The sequence below is a fragment of the Cervus canadensis genome, chromosome 16, assembly GCF_019320065.1.
Source record: "Cervus canadensis isolate Bull #8, Minnesota chromosome 16, ASM1932006v1, whole genome shotgun sequence".
NCBI lineage: Eukaryota > Metazoa > Chordata > Mammalia > Artiodactyla > Cervidae > Cervus > Cervus canadensis.
Window position 1 is genome coordinate 6,258,604 of NC_057401.1, and position 13,388 is coordinate 6,271,991.

The following is a 13,388-nucleotide window of genomic DNA, read 5'->3' on the forward strand; positions in this document are numbered from 1 at the left end:
TGGTGAGCGGGGGCTACTCCTCACTGCAGTGCCCGGGCTTCTCACTGGGGTGGCCTCCCCAGTTGTGGAGCGCGGGCTCTGGGTGCATGAACTTCAGTAGTTGCGGTGCACTGGCTCAGTCTCGGGCTTTGTTGCACCATAGGATGTGTAATCTTCCTGGACCAGGGATCGAACCTGTGTCCCCTACACTGGCAGGCAGATTCTTATCACTGTACCACTGGGGAAGTCCAAAACTGGAAGTTTAAATCCCTTCACTTTGCCTCATCTGAGTTTCTCTGTCTGTAAATTATCTCACTCTCTTAATAAAGGTGATGCGTGCGTGCATGCTATGCTGCTTCAGTCATGTCCAACTCTGAGATGCTATGGACTGTATAGCCTGCCAGGCTCCTCTGTCCATGGAATTCTCCAGGCAAGAATACTGCCATACCCTCCTCCAGGGATCTTCCCAACTCAGGGATCCAACCTGTGTCTCTTACGTCTCCTGCACTGGTAAGTGGATTCTTTACCACTAGCACCACCTGGGAAGCCTCAATAAAGGTGATACCTATGGTGCTTATTTTGGAGAAGGCAACGGCACCCCACTCCAGTGCTCTTGCCTGGAAAATCCCATGGACGGAGGAGCCTGGTAGGCTGCAGTCCATTGGGTCTCAAAGAGTCGGACACGACTGAGCGACTTCACTTTTCACTTTCATGCATTGGGGAAGGAAATGGCAGCCCACTCCAGTGTTCTTGGAGTGGGCTGGAGAATCCCAGGGAAGGGAGCCTGGTGGGCTGCCGTCTATGGGGTCGCACAGAGTCGGACACGACTGAAGCGACTTAGCAATGGTGCTTATTTAAAATGCAAGTTGGCCCCATTGCAGGTGTGCTGGATTGGAATATCTAGAGAGACTCGGGGCTGCGCATGTCTAACCTTGAAACTGAAGCGCACGAGGCGCCTGCACACTAAAGGCCTGGTCCCGGCCCAGCCCCCGCCCCGCACTTAGCTCCACTGTAGCATTTTCAAACCAAGGCCAAGCTGAAAAATTGAGAGACATTGTGTATTGTTTCCGCCTTGACGTGGGGGAAGCAGAAGACTGTCCCTCTTCTAAGCCTTGGCAGGACATGCCTTTCATTGCTGGATGTGCCTTTGTTTGGACTGAAAGTTCATCTCTTTTTGTTCCTTTCCAATATAAAAGAAATCAAGTGTTTTGCCTGGTCTTTTTTTATTTTCCCCTAATTATCCTAGTTGAGCTGGAGTATTGAGAGTTTCATAGGTTTTTATTTGTTTTACTGCTTGATTTTTGGTTTTGAAGTTGGGGTAAAGGAGTCTTTGCTTTTATGTTTTCTTGAGTACAATATCTACTGCTTCCACATGGAAAGCATTTTTAGTTCCAGCATTATCTGCAGAACAAAATTTAGTTGTTAATCAGATCTCTCCTCTCTGTCTCCCTGAAAGCAGGAAATAAATCTTCCTGTGAAAGATGCCTTCCCTGCGCTGGGAGGTAGAAAGACACCTTTAACAGCAGAAGTAGAGAATTTGGGGCTTGAGTTGTCGCTGTTGTTCTGTCGCTCAGTGGTGTCCGACTCTTTGCGACGCCATGGTCCGCAGCACACCGGGCTTCCCTGTCCTTCACCATCTCCCGGAGCTTGCTCAAACTCATGTCCATCGAGGCAGTGATGCCATCCAACCATCTCATCCTCTGTTGTCCCCTTCTCCTCCTGCCTTCAATCTTTCCCAGCATCAGGGTCTCTTCCAATGCTCTTCGCATCAGATGGCCAAAGTATTGGAGTTTCAGCTTCAGCATCAGTACTTCCAATGAATATTCAGGATTGATTTGCTTTAGGATTGACTAGTTTGATCTCCTTGATGTCCAAGGGATAATCAAGAGTCTTCTCTAGCACCACAGTTTGAAAGCATCGATTCTTCAGTGCTCAGCCTTCTTTATGGTCCTACTCTCACATCTGTACATGACTACTGGAAAAACCATAGCTTTCACTATATGGACCTTATGACAGTCTTGCAAGGTACATAAAATTGGTTGAAAACAGGGTAATCGCCCTCCCCATCCTCAACAACCCTGAGCTCCAGTTCCTAAAGATCTCATTATTTCAGATGTCCCCACTTGTAGGTCTCACAGCATGGAAAGCTTAACACAGTTGAAATGAAATTAATGATTTTACCTCCTAAATTCTCATTCCCTAAGTGATGCCTGTTTTAATCAGCAGAATCAGCATCTACCCTGGTTCAAGCCAGAAGCCTGGTGATCGTGCTTATCTTCTCTATTACTTTGTACATTTTGCCAAGTCCTGTTGATTTCACTTCCCACCTTTGAGCTTTAGAAATTCATTTACAACTCTTCATCCTCATTATGACCTCTAGACCAGACTGCCGTCTCTCACCTGGATAAATTAATCAGTTCCATATCTGGCTTCCAGTCTGCAGACTTATTTTCTTCATTTTCCCAATTGCAGCCTGAGAAAACTTGCTAACGTGTGTCACTCTGAAACTTAAACCTTTTTTCTTATGGCAAATTTTAATATGTATTTGTTGTTATTTAGTTGCTAAGTCACATCCCACTCTTTTGGGACCCTGTGGACTGTAGCCTGCCAGGCTCCGCTGTCCATGGGATTTCCCAGGCAAGAATACTGGGGTGGGTTGCCATTTCCTCCTCCAGGGGATCTTCCCCACCCAGGGGTCAAAAATGTGTCTCCTGCATTGCAAGCAGATTCTTTATCTGAGCCACAGGGAAGCCCTGAAACGTAAATTTTTTAAATGGCTCTCCCTTGCCTTTGGAAGGCAGTCCATACTGACCGTCGATAACAAGGGCTTTTTAGAGGAATAACTGGTCTTGCCTGTTTCTCTGGTGTCATTTCTTGACACTCTGCACTCTTCTAAAAGTACAAGTTGTCTTCTCAGTTCTACCAGAAAACCACTGTTCTACGGGCAGGTCCACATTTCCTCTTGGCTCTGCCCGACCCATGTCTCTGTCACATTACAGGGACTAGACAGCACAGTGCCTGGCATAAGTGTATCTTTTTGAAAGATACGTGTTGAGTTAATAAAATATAATAATGAGTGAGAGGGTGTTAATATAAATGTTATGGGAAACACCCTGACTGAAACCACCCACCCTGGCCAGGCACCACAGTAACCACTTGCGTGAGTTATTTTACAACAGGAGGTCCTGGTAAGGAACCCAAAACTAACAAGCCACCACCAACCAGAAGAGTTCGGGAAAGGTCAAAAGGAGACGCCACGTGTCCTGCCACCTCCCAGAATCCTTCTCGCTGGCATCCATCTTGGTTGAGCAATGTGTGCACCACCAGGAAGGATCCTGAGTCAGAATGATCAGCTAGAGACAGCCCAGAAACTAATCCCATCACCATAAAAGCCAAGACTGTGAGCCATGGGGCGGAGCAGCTCTCCTGGGTTCCCTTACCCTCCTGCTCTCCGCCTAGGGGCCCCTTCCCAACAGCACACGTGTCTCCTTGGACCATTCATTTCTGAGTGTCAGACAAGAGCCCCCTTTAGGCCCTGGAAGGGGTCCCCCTCCCTGCAACTAAGTATGTACTGAAAGTGAAAGTCACTCAGTTGTGTCCGACTCTTTGCGACCCCATGGATAGTCCATGGAATTCTCTAGGCTAGAATACTGGAGTGGGTACCTGTTCCCTTCTCCAGGGCATCTTCCCAACCCAGGGATCGAACCCAGATCTCCCTCTCCTGCATTGCGGGCGGATTCTTTACCAGTTGAGCCACCAGAGAAGTCCAAGAATACTGGAGTGGGTAACCAATCCCTTCTCCAGCTGATCTTCCCAACCCAGGAATCGAACCAGGGTCTCCTGCACTGCAGGCGGATTCTTTATCAGCTGAGCTACCAGGGAAGCCCAAACTAAACATGAAGGGTTTCAAAGCCTCAATCTTCTGATCAGACGCTTTATCTATTAGGCCAACGTGGTTCTAGAAGCTTGTATATATACTAACTGAGAAATAGTACAATTAAGTTTATAGTTTAGTGTTTAAAGTCTAGTGTAATTCAGGACAACGGTCATATTTCTGCTCTAGCACTTGGGGTCAGTTTCTTCACCTCTCTAAACCTCAGTTTCCTCATCTCTGAAATAAGGATATAGTATCTACCTCAAATAGATAGTGTGAGGATTAAACAAGACAACTTAAATAAAACATTTAGTATAATGTCTGGTACATAAGTGATTAAAAAATGTAACCCAACAACAATAACAATGATGATCATGATACTTTCCTCCAGATGGGTGATCTATTTTGTATCTGTTATAGAGTGAGTAGCTGTTTCATTAAACTTTGTGGTTGCTATTAGCACTTAAAAATAATACCTCTTATTGACTGCAGTAAGATAGGCAAATGTTTTGTATTTCTTTGAGTAACAGCAGTTTACCTCTTTAGACATTCATGGTATTATTTCTACATTTTGGCTTTAAAAAAATGCTTTAGTGACATCTTCATACACATACCTTTTTTCTGTTTTTTTCACTGCTTTGAAAATTTTACTTATATTGTTGTCATTTAACTATTGAATAGCCATTTCGGGAAATACACACAATAGAAAAACATCAGATTGTAGTTAATTTTTTCTTCTTTTTAAAAGGTTCCTTATGTATTAAGGAGAACATTCATACTTTCATCACTTTTGATACGTATCAACAGGTAGCTTTTTATGAAGAACAGACTACTTGTTCTCATTTTAGGATCCCTCATGACATTTTGATTCTTTTACTTGTTTTTAATTAAAAAATGAAAAGCATAATTATAATTTTCTATATGTTCTTTATGTACTTTGCATGGCAATTACTTTGGCCAGTAACTTCTTTCCAGACTAAAACAGCCATTTGTTATCCTTCTCACAGTGGTATTTGAGACTTACTGAGGTTATGTATGAAATGTGTAAGACCAAATGAATAATCAAGTATAAGGTATTTTTTTTAATGTTTATTTATTTTTGACCTTCACTGCAGCATGCAAACCTGTAGCTGCGGCATGTGGGTTCCTATTCCCTGACCAGGGGTCAAACCTGGGGCCCGTGGTGGGAACGGGGAGCTTTTGCCACTGGACCACCAGCGAAGTCCCAAGATGCTCATTTCAAGGTCAGGAAGCAGTGTGTTTTCTTCATCAAATATCGGATAGGTAAATCACAGGGAGCACTGATTTCTTCAGAACGCCATTCCTTAAGACAGCAGCAAAATCAAAGAAAAGCATCTATTTGTACTGTATACACAGTATAGAAGAGTGTTCTCTGCTTCTAGCCATAGCAAGGAGATAGTGTTTAACTTTGAATTTTAGTGAGGACTGCATTTGTTGTCAAGTAACCGAGAAGACAGGAGCAGTCTGGGATTGCTGTGGTAGCTCTCCATGTCATCAGTATCCCGTGTCCCTATCTCTTGGCTCTGGCACCGTTAATACACGGGTTTCATTCTCTTGGTTACAAGATGGCTGCTCTCATCCCAGGGATAAGTCCTTCTTCCAAGCAGGAAGAATAAAAAGTACAAATGGCAAAAAGCAAAGGGATCACTTGGTGTGTCTTTTACCACTAAAACAAAACCTTTCTTGGAAGCCATACCAAGTAATCTTCTGTTACATTTCATTAGCCAAAATGATCATAAGCTGCAAGAGGAGTCTGGAAAGGAAAACAGCTTTGGCTGGACACATGACCACCCTGAACAAAATTAGATCTGACAGAGAAAAAGGGGAAATAGATACTAACTAGGCAACTTGTTGTATATGCCACGAGTATAAATGTGTGTAATTTTTCTTTAGTGAAAGCGCTGGGTTAAAACTCAACATTCAAAAAACTAAGATCATGGCATCCAGTCCCATCACTTCATGGCAAATAGGTGGGGAAACAATGGAAACAGCAACAGACTTTATTTTCTTGGGCTCCAACGTCACTGCGGACAGTAAGTGCAGCCATGAAATTAAAAAACACTTTTGCTCCTTGGAAGAAAAGCTATGACAAACCTAGACAGGGTATTAAAAATCAGAGACATTATTTTGCTTAAAAAGTTATTCAAAGTTAAGGTTTATCCAGTAGTCCTGTATAGATGTGAGAGTTGGACCATAAAGAAAGCTGAACAGTGAAGGATTGATGCTTTCAAACGGTGGTGTTCCTTGAGAAGATTCTTCAGATCCCCTGGACAGCAAGGGGATAAACCTTGCTTTAAGATCCTAAAGGAAATCAACCTTGAATTTTCATGGGAAGGACTAGTGCTGAAGCTCCAATACTTTGGCCACCTGATGCGAAGAGCCAACTCACTGGAAAAGACCCTGATGCTGGGAAAGATTGAAGGCAGGAGGAGAAGGGGATGATAGGGGATGAGGTGGTTGGATGGCATCACCGACTAGATGGACATGAGTTTGAGCAAGCTCTGGGAGATGGTGAAGGACAGGGAAACCTGGCTGTCCATGAGGTCATAAGAGTAGGATATGATTGAGTGACTTAGCAACAGCAATATGAAAAATATCACATTGTCTTTCTCTTAAACTGAGCCTAAACTTACCAAATACTCTGAGCTTTAACTTATATATCATGTTAAATTAAACTGAACCAAAAAAACAAATTAACTGGTCTTCTCAAACTTGTTATTACTCTTGTTCTTCGAATTTGTTTTTTCTCAATGCATACTATCATTCAGGAATTTGAAATCTGCAAATAGTAGTAGTGTTTGACAAAGAAAACCCCGACAAAAAAAAAAGGAAACCCCGACAAAATAGCGCTTTTAATCCTGAAAGCATTCCTGTGACATACTTTATATACCTGGGTAAGAAATAAAGCATTCTTCTAGGGTGAGTAGGAAAGATGACTAGATTACCTTTCCGCTTCCCCTTTTCCATGGCTGTCACTATTAGCTAACTGGTTAACTAGTTGGCTAGTATTTTAGATCTAGAGGTTCCTAGGCTACCTTAGTCATGAGAACTTTTTCACTGTAATTTTATGAATTTAAAACATGAATATTGTATATACTGGACCCTAATTCTGTTGCAGGGAGGAAGCCAATTCTGACTCCATGTTGGAACTGTTTCTTTAACTTGCTTTTCGTTGTTTTTGTTATTATAATCATACAGAATGGTTTGCTCAGGGAATCCTGCCCCTCTGCCAGACTGTTAAAGTACCCTTGTTCAGAACCCTGTTCACCTGTGGATGGCAGGAAGGAAGAAATTAACACATCCCCTGCCTGAGGCTTGCCATTCTAGATGTTTGCAAGATTAATGGCCTTTTTCCTTTGCTTCCTCTCCTCCCCTCATCTCTGATCTATAACAGAACCTGGTATCCAGATGCCATAAGATGGTTATTTTCAGGCGCTAGCCTGCCTTCTTCTTGGTCTCCAGGCTCCCTGATTAAAGTCTCTTCCTTTCCTCAATACCTCCTCTCTCAGATTCATTGGCCTATGGAGTTGCAAGCAGAGCGAACTTAGACTTGGTAACAATTCTGCCCATTAAGCCTAGTGGAGGGTCAGAGATGGTGGTGAATCTTTTCTTCCATTCACTAAATAAATACATAAATCAAAAGTATAACTGTTCTCAGGAATTTGGGAAATAAAAAAACTTGGAGAGCAATTACCCTTAAAAGATGTGGAAAGTTGGTTGTTGTTTTTTTTTTTTTTTGGCTTTTCAAAAACTAACAGATTATATAATTTTGCTTAATATATATGTGAGGAAGTCTTACAAGTTTTCTTTCTAAGGATTTAATTTCCTCTTCATGTCCAGGAAAATACTACTGCATCTAAGTATGGTATGTTTTAGGGCTTCAAAAGCAAAATTCAATCATATGGCATAAGATTTTGTGTCCATGAAAGGTGGTATGAAACACTGATTAAGGGAGTGTGCTCTGGAGCCAACTGCCAGGATTATTAGCTATGTGACCCTGAGGAAATTACTTAGCTTCTTTGTGTGCCTCAATTTTCCTGTCAATAAACTGGGGATAACATTAGTATGTCCCTCAAAGGATGGTTATGAGAATTAAATGAGCTGATTTCTACAAAAAAGTTAGTAGAATGCCTTGCAGCTTGCTAACAATTAAAAACGTTCGCCATTAGGAATTTCTCTTTTCTAATACAATTTAAGGGCCCTTTTCTGGGTCATTTATGTCAGCAACCTCTAAGTCTGGAGGTGTTGCAAGTTTCTCTTACCATGGTTTTATTTCCCTTTTGACATATACTAACAATGCAATGAGAACTCTGAACATATTTCTTTCTGCTTATAACTTAACAAAATAATAATTAAAGCAAGCATGAAAGTGTTAGTTGCTTAGTCGTGTCCAACTCTTTGCGACCCCATAGATTGTAGTGCACCAGGCTCCTCTGTCCATGTCCATGGAATTCTCCAGGCAAGAATATTGGAGTGGGTAAGCCATTCTCTGCTCCAGGGGATCTTCCTGACCCAGGGATTGAACCCTGGTCTCCTGCATTGCGGGCTTCCCTGGTGGCTCAGATGATAAAGCGTCTGCCTGCAATGCAGCAGACCCGGGTTTGATCCCTGGGTCAGGAAGATCCCCTGGAGAAGGAAATGGCAACCCAATCCAGCATTCTTGCCTGGAAAATCCCGTGGTCAGAGTAACCTGATAGGTTACAATCCACGGGGTCGCAAAGAGTCAGACAGGACTAAGAGACTTCACTTTCACTTTCACTCCTGCATTGCAGGCAGATTTGTTACCCTCAGAGTCACCAGGGAAGCAAGCATATGCAACAAGAATCAAAGCTATGGAACTCTTATTCCCTACAAAACTTTTTAAGACAAAAGCTTCAAAGCATATTTTAAAATATTTTCATAGCGATTTATAGCAGGTATTAATTTGATAGACTAATTTTTCAGTTCTTTATCCACTTAGAACCCATTGATCTTCAGAATATGGGTAAAAACAGAAGCAAGGTATCTGTATCTCAGCCAAAGAGGGAAGTAAATAATTTTTTTTTCCCCTTAAAACACTCAGAGCTTTAACTTGTTGCAAGTGAAGAGAATGAAGCCAGAGTTTCCTCACTTGACACTCCTCATGAGAAGGAGACAGCGCTTCTCCACCAGGGCTCAGCAGGAAAGATCCTTGCCACAGAAAGCCCCGAGTTTAGCTGCTTGAATGAGGGACCACTGGACTCTCTCTTTTAGGGGCTAGGTGAGTGTGACTTTGATTACTAAAGCGTGGTCAGACACCTGAAAGATAGCTTCCCATGCCTAAGTGGCCACCGAATACAGTAACAGGTGAAATCCAACCACACTCATGCATTTCAAACATAAAAAATTGTATTGGCTAGCTTTACTCTAAGGCCCAAGTCTTCAACACCTGTTGCCTGGTAGCCAAAAGGACATCTTGCCAAAGCAGCAATCGTTTGGAATTGCCCTGGGGACTCCAATTTACAAATAGCCCTAGAAATACAAATTTAAGAGTTATATAACTTCATTCATTTCAGATTTGCTGTGAATAAAACCCTGGTATTCAAAATTCCTGCTCAATTAAATCTTATTCAGTGTTAAGGGCCAGAAAAATGGTAAATACTTTATAATATTTAAGATTTCTGTTAAATATTACAAATAAAACATTAGAGATGTGAAATTGATTTTTATGAGCAACTAGAAAAGTCTATTTGGTGAAAAACATCTGAGTTAAATATCTCTCTATCAACAAGTGTTCTTTAAAAGTATTTATTGGCTTCGTTGATCATTAGTAAATTCATGAAAGGCTGGAACTGCGATTGCTTAATATTTCCGAGGAATTAAAGAAGCAATTTCAAACCTATTGGATGAGCTGAAAACAAAGCCGCAGCTCTTGAATGGTGAGTTTATTTTCCAGAGATTACGGATTGACACAGTACTATTCCTCAATTCATTTATTAAACATATTTAAACCATGGCCTGCATTACTTTAAAGAAATCTATCATGCTTTAAATACTTGAGTACTTATCTTCCTTCCATGAGAGTGTAATTAGCAAAAGGGCCCTGGGCGTTAAGGCAGATGAAATATGTTGGGAGAGGAAGGGGAGGAGAGGAGGGTGGAGCCGCCGTTTGCCTGGGGATAGTTTGCGTGTGCTAGGCTGAGAAAAGAGAAAAGGTCAACGCAGGAATCTGGTGGTTCCTGGTAATCTCAAAATGGAAGTCTTGTCTTGTCCAGATTGGGCTCTTCCAGATTGTGAATGGGGCTCTCTACCTCCTTTCTGCTTCCATCTTCCAGCGTGGCAGTGGATTTAAGAGGGAGGTGCCGGGCGGTGCCAGTGGTCCTCGCCCGCACTCTCTGCATCCCGGCCGGAGGTCGGCTGGCCTCGCCCACCCTGGGTAAATTCCCGGAGGTCCCGCCCCTCGCTGGAGGAGAACTCCCCGGGGAGTGCAGACGGGCGTCTGCGAATGTTGACAGTCAAGGAATACGCACATTCAGCGTCCAGGTCCCCGCGGCTTACCCACACCTATTTTTATAGCTAAGCCAAGGTCACTCTTTAATACCGGGCCAGCGCCTGGGCTGCGGCGTCGCTCTCTGCCTAGCGACGGCAGCCGGGGCGGGGAGAGGGGCCGCGGGGGCGGGGCGGGGGCCGCGGGGCGCCCCCGGGCCGGCCGAGCCCACACCTGCCCGGCGCCCGCGAGACCCGCGAGCCGGGCCGGAGGCAGGCAGGGCGACGTCCCGGGCGTCGAGGAGGGGCCGCGCGTCGCGGGCGGGCGGGGGGATTCGCGGTGGGCGCGGGCGCCGCGCGGCCTCAGAGGCTGGAGGCGCTGCGGCGCGAGTGCGTCACGCCGGCGGAGGGCACGGTGGGCTGCGGCCGGCCTGCCGACCAGGAGCCGGGTGTCCCGGGCGGCGGGCAGGCGGCCGCACTCGCCCCGGCAGCCGCGAGCGGCGCGGCCCGGGCCCGGCCGGGGGTCGCCGGCGAGCCGCCGCCGGCTCCATTCATTCCCGCGGCTCCGCCTCCTTTCCCGGGCTCCTCAGGCGGCTCCGGCGGCGCGTCCGAGGTGAGTGCGCGGCCCGTCCCGGGCGGGGGGCCCCGGGCCCAGGCCGAAGCTGCTGGGTCCGGCCTCGCGTCCCGCCGGCTTGGCCCCGCACAGCCGCGGGCAGTGCCGCGGGCACGAGCTGCGGGCCTCCCCGAGGGCTCGGGCGCGGCGCAGGCCCACGCCGGCCGCCCGGGCTCGGGGCGCGCGTCCAGCTGCGGGCGACTGGCCGGCTCCTCCGAGGGGCGTGTGGTGCGCCCCCAGGTGCTTCGGCCTCCGCGCCAGCGCCACCATTTTGTGTGAGGGAATGCCTCCTTCTCCTTCCCCCACCCGCGTCGGCGCGACCCCCAGCTGCTGCCTGCCGAGCCCGCTCCCTTCCTGCCTTCCCACCTGGAGCCTTTCAGTCCGGGTCGCTGGCCTCGGCCTGGGGGAAGCGGACCTGGTGGCGGGTGGGGGAGGGGCGGCGGAAGCGTTCCGGTTCCGCCACGCAGGTGGCCTCCATGGATGCTCTGACCATCTCCCTTACCTGTAACCACTTTCGGATTAGGTATTGTATAGATTCCCTTCTAAAATACAGGTCGTGGCAATTTTGTTCTAGTTCTTAGCTGCCCATTGTGCAATTTTCGAGGCCTGTGCCGTAAGAAATCAGTGGGTGAAGCTTTGGATTGTTTATGGCTCAGGGCTTTGGGTTGCGTTTACTTCAGATGAAGTATCTCACTGGCTTTTCAGCTTCTGGAAGTTGGTCTGACTGTCTTGTCTGGGGTAGATTCACAATTAACCGCGACCCCTTCCTCTTTTGGGATATCCTTTCAAAACCTCAAACAAAACGTTCTCGTGTGAGGATTCTTGAGTGAGATAGGGACAGGTTGCTAAAAGACTACCCAAAGGACAAGTTGTATTGTGATTCAGAACTGTTACACATCCGTCTTTTTCAAGGGTCATGAGAATTTGGTAGTTCTTGTTTGTAATTTATCTCCTCACAAATTTACTTAAGTTCCTAGTAGGGTATACTCTGGCCATTTGTGTTTTATCACTGCATCACAGACAGGGATTAAAGCCTGGAATGGTGGCTGTTGCATAATACACACAGTTGGGCCCTGGAGGGAATTTGCCAAAGTGGATCTGGGTTTGACGTGCCTTGTATGTCTGCTTGCATGTACAAAAGATGTACAGGTTATCTTTGCAAGCTATGTTTTGGTTTTCTCCTACAAGAGGAACGATTTTTAATTTATTATTATTTATTATGCACAAGGTTAAGTTTTTGGTATATGGACAAGACTAAGTTTTGGGTTTTAAATCTTTGCTTGTCTCTTTTGTTTTGTTTTGCGGGGTGGGGGGCAATGTGGGTGTGAGCCCAGGGAATATGGTGAGAGGAACCTGGGAAGAGTCCATTTGTGATAAGACTTCCAGCGCAAACAATGATAAAATATCAGTCTTTCACGGAAAGCTTGTAAGCTGTCATACTGGACTCCTCTGAATTTATGATGAGGATTGGTTTAGGGAACTTAGCTTATATGAGTAGCAACATTGCCTGCTCCTTGAGTGATTATACTCTAAGATGCTTTACCTGTGGATTTTAGATTCTAACAAGTTCCAGATTAGTCTGATCTTTTAAGTAGTATTCAAATCATTACAGATTTCTTTCATAACTGTATAATACACCTTAAGCAAAAGACTTAACTTTGATTTGGATAAAAAATATTTTATAATTAGATGCTTTTGAGAGTCATCTCTTTAAACGTTTTAAACCCTTCCACTCTAAACTTTTTCTGATTAGTTGAAGACTCTTTCACTTATTCTGTCTGAAATAAATGATTCCGTATCATGTATCATCCCTAGCAGAAGTGTCATGCCTCTCCCTGCTGACATGTTTTTTGGGGGAGAATTAGGTGAAAGGGACCGTGGACCTTGAGAGATGAGTCTTGTTTTAGAGAATTTAAGGATTGCCTGTGCACTGAGTGGACCTGTTTTAGGTCCCTGGGGATTGAGGTGGTTCCTGCCAGGAAGTTCAGCACAGAGTAAAAAGAGAAAAAAAGAGCATGATTTTAGTTACTAGCTCCTCCAATGAGATGTTAGTTTTAGGTTACACCAGAGGTAGCTTTCATTTATTCAACAAACACTGAGTGTTTTATGCTGTGGAGTGCAAAAACAGACAAACTCTACTCACGCTGCTTATAGTCTAGCATTGTGGATTAAAATGTTAAAAATTCCTTAATCTATATGCACAGAGGTTTTTGCTAATATGTATTGGGAACAAATCAATTTAGTAAATTTCCTTTTTAAAAAAAGTCCAGATTGCATGTGGGGGGACCCCTGCGTTTATGGATTCAGGAGAGGAGAAAGAGGGTTCAGTTGCTGAAAGAAACTAAGAAAGGAAAGAAACTAATAAACTTGAGAGTATTGTCCAAGGAAAGAGAAACTGGACAGTAGTCAGTTGGGTCTGATCTGTCATAAGGACAAGAAAGGTAAAATGAAGATAAT

The 13,388-nt window shown here is 44.9% G+C and overlaps 1 protein-coding gene across 7 annotated transcripts in view; it reads left to right on the plus strand.

The window, feature by feature from the left end:
* The first annotated feature begins 9,699 nt into the window (after positions 1-9,699).
* FAM169A (family with sequence similarity 169 member A) overlaps positions 9,700-13,388 on the plus strand; it is a 67,152-nt gene continuing 63,463 nt past the window's right edge. Inside the window, exon 1 of one of the 7 annotated variants that reach the window (XM_043489201.1) lies at positions 9,700-10,418. The gene's annotated coding sequence lies outside the window, so the exon portion shown is untranslated. Of the gene's footprint in view, positions 10,419-10,457; positions 10,932-11,323; positions 11,455-13,388 lie in introns of those variants that run through there. The other 6 variants (XM_043489204.1, XM_043489207.1, XM_043489202.1 and 3 more) reach the window with 6 other exon arrangements.